At 39.3% G+C, this 12,241-nt stretch overlaps 1 long non-coding RNA gene across 4 annotated transcripts in view; it reads right to left on the reverse strand.

The window, feature by feature from the left end:
- The window catches only part of LOC106838689 (uncharacterized), a 275,810-nt gene that overhangs the window by 83,206 nt on the left and 180,363 nt on the right, over nucleotides 1-12,241 (reverse strand). For all 4 annotated transcript variants that reach the window (XR_011498183.1, XR_011498182.1, XR_011498184.1 and 1 more), the window contains exon 3: nucleotides 235-343. This is a non-coding gene — a long non-coding RNA (uncharacterized lncRNA). The remainder of the gene's footprint in view (nucleotides 1-234; nucleotides 344-12,241) is intronic.

Below are 12,241 nucleotides of genomic sequence, written 5' to 3' on the forward strand. Positions count from 1 at the left end.
CTAAATATATAAGTGAATAAATGCATATCTCATATAGAATATTATGAAGAATAGTAGTACGTAAATTTCTTAAAAAAAAAGGCTAATCAATCATTTATAATACTCTAGAAAAGTAACCAAAATCATTAGGTAGTATCATGTTACAAAATCTGCATCAGTTAGGGGAAGTCTAGGCATATTTTCAATAAAGAATATTGGAGTGCAAAGGGGTATTAAAAGTTTATTTAGTCATACCTTTTTCTCAAGGCAGGAATGCTCATCAACCATCAAACAGAAAAACATTTTTTCTCTTTGAGCAAAGGCATTGACTTCTTCCTTTCATCCACAGTGAAGCCTTGGGGACCTGGAATGTAGCATGAGAGCACAATTCAAGTTCAGACCACCCTACCAAAAAATGTCTTCATGGAAGGCTGTTTTGCAAACCACATTTATATTCTCTAATAAATAAACGTAACTCAACAAGCAGGTGGATTTGCTTGGCTTACAAGCGGGAATATCCTTAAAGTAAAGGAAGAAAATGAAGAGAATTTCCAAGGGCGATTTTCATTTTAAAAATCTGTGTCAGACTTGAGTGGTTTGAGGGAAAAGTTTCGAGAACTCAAGAGATAGAACTGTATGAGTCACCCAGGCCAAATCTGCACCCAAAGCAGACGCCTCACCCCCTGTAACATCCGTGACAGCTTTTTCTTGATCATTTCCAGCCCATTACTTCATAAGAAAACCCATTCTGCAATTGAAAAATCTGAATTATTGGGTAATTCTTTCCAATCATGTGCTTAAATCTGCCTTTCTAAAACTTCCGCTGTGCATCTGCCTTACAGACCAACACAAAATGTGTCTGTTCCCTTTACCACATGGCATTCCTTCAAATATGGAGTCATGTCATTTCTTCCTTTTTTCTCTTTAGAGGCTAAGCTTTCGCATTGTCTTCAGTTGTTTCCTTTATGAATTGTTTCCAAGTCCCTGATCATTCTGGTTGTTTTCCTTTGTACCTGCTCCAATTGATCAGTGTCCTTCCTAAGATGTAGGCTCCAGAGGTATGACTTTGTTTGATGGTTCTTTATCAGCAGACCCTCTTACAAGGTTCTGGCTCAGAAAGAGATTTCCAGGAGCAAATGGCAGTTGAACCTGAGAGCAGTTTCTTGCACCTCTTGCTTCTTTCCAGGTACAATTGCAGATGCTAACTCACAAGTCTCCCTGGTTTGGGTGCTAATTATCCTACTTATCTTTTTTTTTCCTTCTAAACAATATCCCCGCTTTAATACAGGGTGGAATGTAATGCTGCAAACACCAGAATTGTGGCTTTCAATGGCCAAATGTATTTTCTGCCAAGATCTTGGGAATTCCCTTCCTCTCCTGTTCTAACAAGTACTGACTTTCTGACTTCTGAGACATTCACTAAGGTTTATGGTTTTCAGTATTCATCCCAAATTATTAGATAATCTAATCTATCTAGGTCTTTCCTGCCTTACTTTACACCTGCTATTGGCAAGTAGAATGGAAAATAGTGTGAAACTAAGGCTGCAACATTCCTGATGCAGGAACATACTGTGATTATCGCACTTCAAGATCTAAGGCATTTATAATCCTGATCATTTTTGCACATCTTTAGCACGCCACTGTCTATCCACACAGGATGCAATCAATAAACATATGTCCAACGAAGGAAGTGGCTGGTATTATACATCTTCCTCTAGGTCTTCCGTATACACCTCGATGCACAGGATATTCAAGATCTATCACTGACCAAATGGACCAATTCTCTGCTTTGCCCATCAAATCCCTGGAGGGACTGAGCAGAGAGCCATTATGAAAAAGTCATATCTTTTTCCTCTTTGAAGTCTGCCTTCCCTGTTTCTGGGCCTCGGTCTTCCCTTCCTGAGATTCAGTGCCTTCAGTGGTTGTATTTTCAGTTGTCCATGGCCCTTGCTATAAGAGCCCACTCAGACTTGCGTTCTACAGCATTACCCACCGTCCCCTCCAAAAAACAAACAAAAAACTCCCAACTCACACCTTCCTGTGCTTCTTACTTTCAGGGCCCCAAAATATATCTGGAAAACTAATCCAAGAAATCTAGTTGTGTTAAGATAGGAATAATACTGATAGCTTGTTCACCTAGTGGTTAAGCATACTAGTGTTCAGAGTCAAAATGCCTAAGTTTGAAAGCCAGCTCTCCCACCCACTAGTGAAACCATGGACAAATTCTTCACCCCTTCTGAGCCCCAGTTTTCTTATCTGTAAAATAGTGTTTATAATATTTCCTTCATAGGGTTGTGAATGAATAGGCAGTGTAAAATTCTTTAAAAACTATCTGGCACATAATACATGCTCAGTAAACGTGAGCTATTACTCCTTTCAGTCAATACTACCAGTTAGACACTTTAGAGGTCTTCGTTTGGATGAGTAACAGTAACTACTACTTTGGAAGAAATTTGCAATCCAGAAAAACATTCTGGTGCCCTTTGAGCTACATTAATTAGGCATTTAACTATCATTTAGGAATAAAGAAAACCCAGATGACCAAAAATGCTGTGATTTCCCTGAATACAAGCAAGGGCACTAAAGCAGTGGTGTTTAAAGTGTTGTGTGTATCCCGGCGGAATGTGAAGGCTTTCTGAGGCATGTGCAGACACAGATGGCTTTAAGGGACTAAATTTTTGGATCCGCAGCTTCCAGAAAATGCCTGAGAAGATGCTTGAGATAAAGCATAGGTTTTTCTTCCCCACCTGCCTCTTCACAGTAACTATTATCCTACTTTACAAAACAAAGGACCAGCTCCCACCTGTCCTAAAGGTGTTCTGGTTCCTTGCTCCAGAATGTAACAACCTATTTGGTGACAAAAAAGGGGACACTTAAAAATACTGATGTTGGTGCTGAGAAGACAAATGACCGTTAGTTGGAGATTCACTGCAAGTCAGGTGGTTTTCAGCAGTTTGATTTCAATAAATTTGAATACATTTATTTTTGTTTATAAATTTCAATAAATCTGTCAGTTAACAGATCACTAAATAAATTATTATTCAATCTTCTAATGTGAGTGTTGGGATTTAACACAAAAGGAGGATGATGAATTGAGTAACATTTCTGTAACACTCCATTCCCACTCCCATCTACTTAATCACGTGAACAAGACTTCTCAGGGCTTATACGCATACAAATGAAAAATGAGTACAGTTGGTGAACTTTATCTCATTCTAGGAAGAAGATATTCATTCATGAACAGGATATCTGAAATAATTAGACAAAGGAAAAACATTCCCATTTATGTTTTTTAAGTTTAAAATTTTATCCAATTATGTTACATTCCACATGTTACATATTCATGTTTGATCCATTCTATACTAATAAATGGAATGGTAATGCAACCCAGGAAAATTTTAAAATGGTGAAATTTCAATTTATATACGTATATTTGCTATAAAAAATGATAATCAATGAAAGACTTTCAAGGCTAAAATAGATTACCTTAGGATAAAATTCTGTGGGAATTAAACTTACAAAGAAAAATTTTATCTGGTAAAATCTTTTCAAAGTGTGAGAGGCAACTATGTAGGTTTAGATCATTTTACAAAAGTCTTTTAGAGATTATGTGAACAAAATCTTTGAAGACCATTGTACCAAAGCATCTTGTCTTTTCGTATATTAGGACCAGCATCTTTCATGCTGAGGCATGACAAGTGGCCAGCATTCGGGGTTGCTAGATTTTATAGGAGAAACTCCATCATGCTATTTTCGTGTGTGTGTGTGTACTTCTTAAAGTGTGCTAAGTGAAAAGTCTCGTCTCTATGTCTTTTGTCTCTGCTGTGCTTTCTGGGGCTTACCTTCATTCCTTTAAGATTAGCTTCAGGTATAACTCATCACTAGAAACCTGGAAAAAAGACCTAGGTTCAAGTCCACATTTTTTGTACTCTTAGGGTTTCCACTGACCTTTTAGTCAAATCCCAGTTCTGCCATTTCCTAGCTCTGTTTCCTTGGATAAGTTACTTAACCTCTCTAAACCTGGCAGCTTCATGTGTAGAGCTAATGTTACAATGCTTAGCTCAAGGGATCATGGTGAGGATTAAATGAGATCATAGATGCACAGTGCTGGACACCGCCTGGAATAGAGTAAGCACTATTATTAACATTGTTATCCTAGTTTCACTGTGTGGAAATCTCAAAGAACTTCATACCTGCTTCATTTTCTCATTTTTATTCATGTCTCTAACCAGTTCCTAAGGAGTTTATCATTTATCTATTACCCTGTACCTCCCTAATAAAGGGCAATGGCATAAATGGATAGAAAGATAACGTACACTTGTTTATCAGATCCAAGTTATGTGATTTAAGATCAATAGTTATGGGACAAATTATATGGGCCAAATCTACTCAATCATGGTAGACACGACTAAAATCTTTCAGGTGACCTGATTTACTTCATTGAAACAATGGTCCTGAGATCATAGAATTGCCTAATGGGTAGCTCAGAAAGACTGACTATTTTTGGCATGTTTCACCATGTTTGCATAAAGCTGGCTATGATGTCTTTACCGGAGTAATGAGTTAAACAGTCAATATTATTAAGCTAACGTTCATAGGAAAGAATTTGAATAGAATTTTTCAAAGCATTTTGTCTGGATGTGGGCTCTGTAACGATTCTTCAGAAATCTTCACTAAGTGCTAGGGTGTGGTGGGGATGGATTTGTCCCCCTGCAAATAGTTTTGTTTAGTTTTTAAAAATCATAATCACAAAATACACACAATGAATTTTAGGTGATATTAATCATTAATGCAGTTCAGAGAAACAGTGACAAAGGATTATTTTGCAGGCAAAAATTAACCTCTAGCGTTGATCTCAAAAAGGATGTAGTCAAAACACTTCCCACTGGAAATTGCTCATTCCTTTCAACACTGTTTTCTTCCCCCATCCATCTAGTCAAATTACAGACATGTAAGTCATCCTTGACTCCGTGCCTCACTCTATCCAATTGTTCGTTAAGACCTAATGATTCATCCTTCTTAACACCTACTTACAGAAATCCCCATTTCCACTCTTTATCTCACCGCCTAAGCTTAGATCCTCACCTTCTCTCTGTCCTGAACTTCCTAAATGGTCTCCCTCCCAGAGAAAATGGTCTAAAATATAAACTTTAGTGCTTAAAAAACTTCAAAATCTCCTAACTGCATGCAGGATAAAGTCTAAACTCTTTAGTATTACACTTAACATCCTCTAAGATTGGGCCCATCTACCTTCCTAATCTCTTCCTCATCTCTCTGTTCCCTCACATCACTACTCCAGCTACCCTGAACTGCTTACACTCCCCAGACTCAAGTACTCTCATCTCTATACACCTTCCAAACTTTTTCCAGTAGAGAAAATCACTCCCATATGTGTCCCACCACTACACCTAATTTATATACTGCTACATTCTACCTATCTGAGAACACAGACCATGTGCTATAATCTCTGACCTTATCCTCAGTACCAAGTGTAATACAAACAGGAGACACTTAATAGATAATTGAATAATTAATGAATAAACAAATAAACAGGCACATCTTGTCTATACGCAAGGTAATCCCCAACATAGCAAAGTATTTTTCTTTAGTTTCTAGTAAATTGCCTTTGGGAAAATCTAGGCTACTTCAGCTATGCTAAAGAAACGACCAAAATTGATTTTGGTGGTGGCAGTGCTTGGATCAATGTCTTAGGCGAAGAGTGTACCTCTGAGTGCAGAACAAGGTAGTGGCTGCAAGAATAAACATGACAAAATCTAAAGGGGGAGATGAAACTTGTATTGTCAGAGTCAGCTCTGCTTAAATAGCTACTGCTACCTCCATGGGGCATTTACTTCTAGAATTCATCTTTGCTAAAACCTTCAGGATTTGATGTCTCGGTCTCATAATGAAGGCCATTCCCTCTAATGATAGCAAAGCATCAATCAGTATGACACAGTGTGAATGAAACCAACAGGATCCAGGGCACAGGTCAAGGGGTTGACCTCACATAGGGCCACAGGAAATGCAACCATTTCAATGGGAAGGGAGGCAGAATTTATAGGTACAGGTGCAGGGAGATGGGAGGTTTGGTGGAGAAGGATAAGGAGGTTCTTTTCTGATTGTTCTTATTTCCTCAGTGAAATATCAAGCAAAGTAATCAGCTGAGAGGGAGGAAGAGTTGGGTCATTGGAGGTTTGAAGAGAGAGGAAAAGTTGTGAACTGAAGCTCCCCAGAAAGTGGGAGACGGATTTGCTAGTAAGTGCAGGATGATTGACGTCATTTGAGGTTAGTGCCCATGAATTTCAAATGTACCAGTCTATCTAGCTGTATATTTTCTCCAGCTCTATTCAGCTGCTCAAATGCAAACAAAACTGGGCGAAGAATTGGGATTAACCAAGTGAATATAATAAGCATCTAAAGGGGCAAGGGAGTTGAAAGTATATCTGAGGGAGTAATTATGAGGATGAACCAATGAAGTAAGCTTCCCTCCTTAGAGGGAAGACAGGCTGTGGAGGAGATAATAGGCAGTGAAACTGGGAGAAGGAGAGTGGGAGAAAGTTCCACGGGGAGTGGAGGGGGGTTATTAGAGGAACTGAAGTGGAGACGTAAGAGTGGTCATCAGAGAGTTTTGAGGGAGGTTCACTTCTTGAAAATTATATGGACTGGGGTATAACTGTGGGAGTAAATGACTGAGGTGAGGCGGGTGGAGGTCAAGAGTATTGGAAATGGGATTAAGGAACTGAGAGACCAAGTACAGGATGGATTACCTCTCTGGATATTGAGGCTCCAAAAATTCTGATGAGAGTTTTGGGTGGGGAAAAACTGAGTGAGCTAGAAAGTAAAGTCTTTACTGAAGATAGATGGAGACCCAGAGCTTAGGAGAGAGGTGGATGATGTGCATAGAATCTAATGGCAGGTGTTTTCAGGGAATTCTTTAAAAGAGGTGGCTAACAACCTTTGGAAGAAGAATAAGAATCAAAGACATGCACCCCACTTCCAGGTGAGGGAAAAAAATTGCTTTCACTTAAGAAGGCTGTGAGAGAAGTGGTGTCTTTAAAGTAGATTTGTGTTTCAGTTAGGACAAACTAATGCAAGTCAAGAGAAAAGAGGTTGTTCATAGGAGACTTTGCTGAGGCTTGATTGTGGGAACACAGACCAGGAGAAGGGTTTGGGAAGAAATGGAAATAGAATCCAAGTAAGGAACGTGCTTTCTCAAGATTAGTCCTCAGGCAGCTTGCAGTGGTGAGGTAAAGAGGTGTATTGAATGTAGAACTTGGGAGACTGGGGAGGGTCTCCACAGAAGCATGCAGACCTCTGTCAGCCTCCCTTAATTCTGCCATTGGACAACTGTTGAGGTTTAAAAGAAAGTCTATTGGCTTGCTTTCAATCAAGAAAATGCTAACCAATAATCAGTTTTATTCATTTATCAATTATTTATGGATGCCTACAATGTATGGGGAGCTGCTCTAGACTCTGGGTGACCAAACATGGTCTCTGTTCTCCTGGACTTTATGGTGTGGTGGAAGACAGACATTTAAGATAAATAAACAAAAAAACCCACAATAGCTAATTGTTCCAATTACTATAAAGCCAAAGAACAGGGTGCAACAGGATTATGTAACACAGTACTTTATGGAATTTGGTTTTCCTATATTCTTTTGAGTATACTATATTGTCTAACCCCAAAAGGAGAGCTAGGAAATAAAACTAGAGGTAGATGTTAAGGTTTGATTATTTTCTGAATTAATTAATGAGACTGATTGAGGTGACATTGTGAAATAATGAGGCTGACCTCCAAAAGCCACCCAAGAAATTACCTCATTACCACATATTCATAATCTCTCTATATATGTCATTTTCCTGCTTGTGTGTAGTCCTTCTCTTGAATTAACTTTAAACTGTAATTTACCATGCACTGTCATTTAAGTATGGGAAATGTTGTGTGGAAGTCACTTTGGAAGAGAGATACCAGGTATGAATAAATGGGAAAGACCCAAGCTCCATTTCATTTTTCTGGGTGGAGATGATGGAAAGTTGCCCATAATAGAATGCAGAAGTGCCTTCTGCTGGAATGTGCCCTGAGCCCATTTAATCACAGCATAAAATGTAAATCCAAGTATTTAGGACCACATGCTTAACTTCAGTTCTGTGTCTCCTCTCTATACAGCATTGGGTCCCAATGACTCACTGGCAGAACATGATTGAAAGAAGGCTGGGTTCATAAAAGGAGAATGCAAATCCCTAGGAAGAGGATGACTGATGAGAGAATGCTTGCCAACAAGAAAATATCAGATTTTTTATGCAGTTTGGGATTTTTTAGGCAACGCAGGAGTGGAAGGAATATCGCATACCAATCTCCGTATTAGGAGTGTGATGTGGCTTCCAGAAAACTAGATTTCCCAGGAGATAGGAGCCTTTCTAATACTTCATTAAAGCCAGTAATACCAAGAGTAAGGTTTGGATAAGCTTTAAAAATTTCCAAACCTACCTTCCAACTGAGAAATAGGACATCTTTCAGTCTCAAGGGTGAGAAACTAAACTTTCCCAATCCATCCATCCATCTATCCATCCATTTAGTTAATTATTTAGCAATCCTTCACTGAGGTAGTTATCAGACATCTAACTGGGAGTCACAGATCAATAACACATAGTTCCTGTCCTCAAGGAGCTCATTTATAATGTAATAGCAAGTCACCAGAAAACTACAGGGGCAATTTTCGTCTATGTGGTAGCTGTTATGATAGAATTAGCACAGGTACTATGGAGACACATGATGGGGTAGGCAACCTCACCCATTGTGGGGAGTCAGGGTAGTTGTCTTTAAGCAGGTAATATCCACGATGAGATGTGAAAGAAGTAGGAGATAGGCAAAGGCGAAAAGAGAAAGAGGAATTTTGGTAGAAAACAAGGATGTGCTTTTCATTCCTGGGTAAAATCTACAGCTGCTGGGCTTGTAACTCAGCTCAGGTCCCAGTGGGTTCTGCAGGAGCAAGGGTCTTCTTGAGGCTGTAGCATCCATTCAGACCTAAAGCCATGGCGTTAGTGATCTACAGGAAGGTAGGTGATGTAACTGTTTTTCAGAAGATAAGCTGAGATAAAAGTTAAGTGATGAAAGCTACAGCCATATGGTAAAATTCTACCCTTGAAAAGTGGCCTTTAGCCCAGGAGCTAAAGGATGAATAAAATTAGGTGGGAAAAAGAACAGAGAAGAACATTCCAAGCAGAGCAAATGGCCCATGCCAAGGTAGAGAGCATGGTGTGGTATGGAGCACAGGGGAAGCGCTTTGCAAGATGAGGCAAGGAGTTAGGGAGGGGAAGACTAAGTAAGGCCTAGTAAGCTGGCCCAAATTTGTGAAATATTACTTGGAGTATCCCCAAAGGTGGCAAATATTTGGTCTATGAAGACGATTATTGAAAGTAGCTAAAAGTCATTTGGAACCCAAACTAATCAACAAAGCAGGTGAATAGTCTAGAAGAGCCTTTTAAAATCCAAAACAAAATTTAAGTTATGAAATAATAAGATAAACGTTCTTTTATTATAAGTTCTCTCTGAAGGCCATCCAAAAACAAAAAAAATTCCTAATACGCTTTCAGAAACAGTATCTTCTTAGAATGAGTACATTTCTCCAAAGGCAACTTCTTTAAAGTAATAGCACTCAATTAGATGCATGTTACTTTGATGGAATTTTCTTTTAGGTGCAACTTAGTGATGTTTGATCATCTAAGAGTACCCCCTGACAGTAGATGAGATATTCGTAAAGATGGCAATTACCGTTGAAAAGCACAGTCCAGATTTTGAAGCTATGAAATGACTAAGCCTTTGTAAAGGATACAGCAGGGCCCCTTATCTTCTCCAGCTCTCATCCTAAGCAGTGTCTTTATTCTTTCTTAGATTCCCCCTGGGTTTCTTACACCGGCTGAGTAGGGGCAATGTTGATTGTGCATCATTAACAGCCACAAAACCTCTCAAGGGAAGTTCCCTCTTAATTTTACCCAAGAGGTTTGACAAGTAGCAAAGTACAGCATAGGAGAGTATGAGACACGTCATCTGAGGCTTCCCAGAAGATTTTAATTACACAGTAGGGTAGGACAGGGAAGGCATTTACAAAGTCATTCTGAGCAAGGAAGTTTTAATTCAAAATGAACTACGAGTTGGCTATTTAATTGGGACTTGTGTCAAGATGTAGAGCTTAGAAGTCCCAACTGAATGTTTCAGGCCCTTTTCCTGGATTTCAGAGAATCATGGTTTGTTTTATAAAGGAAACAGAGCGGGAACATGACATCTGATCAACAAACATTTGAAGAGTGAGTCGGTTAGAGTCTTACATGTGTTTTCTCTTGTTCTACAATGTTGAACTAAAACCACTGAATAAGAGCCAAGGAGAGGTAGATTTCAATTTAGTACACGGAAGAATTTTGTAATAACTAACATTGCTTAAAAAAGAGATTGTTTGCTTCAGTAAGTAATGGACATCCTTCCGCCCCGACCCCACAGCCCTCCACCTCACTAGAGGCATTTAATCAGAGCTAGGTTAGATATGCAGGAAGCCTTCCTCCCTTGGTCAGGGTGGGGATGTTGGTTTAGCACAGATTCTGAAATCAGGGGTGTACTTTTCACAGGACGGACCTACTGAATAGGATCTAGGGTGGGAGACGGTGAGCCCAGCAATCTGCATTGTTGACAAGCTGCCCAGGTGGTCTGATGCGCAGCTATCCAGGCACCAGAACTCAACATGGCGTGTGTGAACCACTGTTTTAAAGAAGTCTACTTTCTGACCACTTGGTTCATTTTTATCATCTCTTGCTCTCTCCCACAAAACCTTTCTTCTCCTATGTGCTTAAGGTCACTGGTGTTAATCTACTATTTTACCAGCCTGGAAAATAATTCTGGCTGGGAATCACTGACCTAGATGACATTTGAAGGGTTCTTGTTCTAATATTTTATGATTTCAGATTCGTTTACTAACTCTCACATTGTGCTGCTGGGGTAGAAAAAGCACAGGCTTGGACTGAATGCTCTTGCATTGCCTGGGAAGCAGTTTCCTGACCTGGATAATGCTGGACTCTGAAATAGACTGTGGGATGTCTCTTCCTCCAGGTCATGGCAAACAGGATACACCTGGGGCCTTAGGAAGGGCCACTGTGAAATAAGGGGAATGTCTGGGAAAAAAAAAACCCTGGAAGTCCTTTCAATTCCTATGATTCTATTTTTAAACTTAGCTAATGTAAGAACAGCAATATTTAAAGTGAAACCTGATTCTCACTTCCTTGATGAAGCAACAGAAATAGATGTTCCCCATTTGGGGAATGAACAAAACGTCTAGAAGAACAGCCAAGTTTGCACTCAGAGGTTCCTTTCTCTACTTCTTAATACCTCAGTTTTCATTTTGTAGTAATAACCCGTTTCTCATCATTGCTTTGACTGATAGCCCCAGCATGTCATGATATAAGGCCTTTCCTATAATGAAGTCATTCTCATGGGGAAGGGGTGGGTGCACAACTTGCTTAGGAAGCCTTTTTCCTTAGCAAGCAAACTTCAGTGAGAAGGAAAATTATTTTTCTAAAACGGGCAGTAACAGCTGAGTTCCACTACTCAAATAACCTCCTCCAGCCCAATTCCTCACTAACTCATATCTTTTCCAACTTAGTTATCCTTTCTGCTCTGCAGTAGAAAACCCTCATTTGAAGAAGTGTTGGGAGAAAAATACTCTTTTTTTTCTGTTCCTGCTTGGGTATGATAGGACCCAAAAAAACCAAGTCGGCTCTCTTCTGTAACTTCTTTTATCTTCAATAATGAATTCCTGCTAGGAAAATAAGTCAGTTAATTAAATGCCCAAAGATTCAAATGATTTCACAAATTGTCTTTCCTTTAAAATTCAGAGGACTCCACTGTGCATAAATGTTAGGACAATCATATATTGGTTTGCGTAAAAGTAGCACTGATTTACAAGAAATTCCTTAATGAGTTGAAAAAAATCAATAAGTAGAATGCTATGTTCTAAAGCTACATCTTTGCCTCAGTGGCTGGTCTATAGAAACAATGCTTTTATGGGATCAACATAATTTCTATACAAATAACCCATTGAAACATCACCTCTGAAAACTTTTTGGTGCTCCCAGGAAGGAGGTAGCATGAGTAGGTATTTGCATCAAATTCCTCCTTCCTCTGACGGCTCACAGTATTTCTTTCTCTTTGATAACTTCCACCTATGAGGTGGAAATTAATCTCTGTTTAATCATTAAGTCCTGAGAAGTGTGGCTG

This window comes from Equus asinus, chromosome 25, assembly GCF_041296235.1.
Source record: "Equus asinus isolate D_3611 breed Donkey chromosome 25, EquAss-T2T_v2, whole genome shotgun sequence".
In the NCBI taxonomy this organism is placed as follows: Eukaryota; Metazoa; Chordata; class Mammalia; order Perissodactyla; family Equidae; genus Equus; species Equus asinus.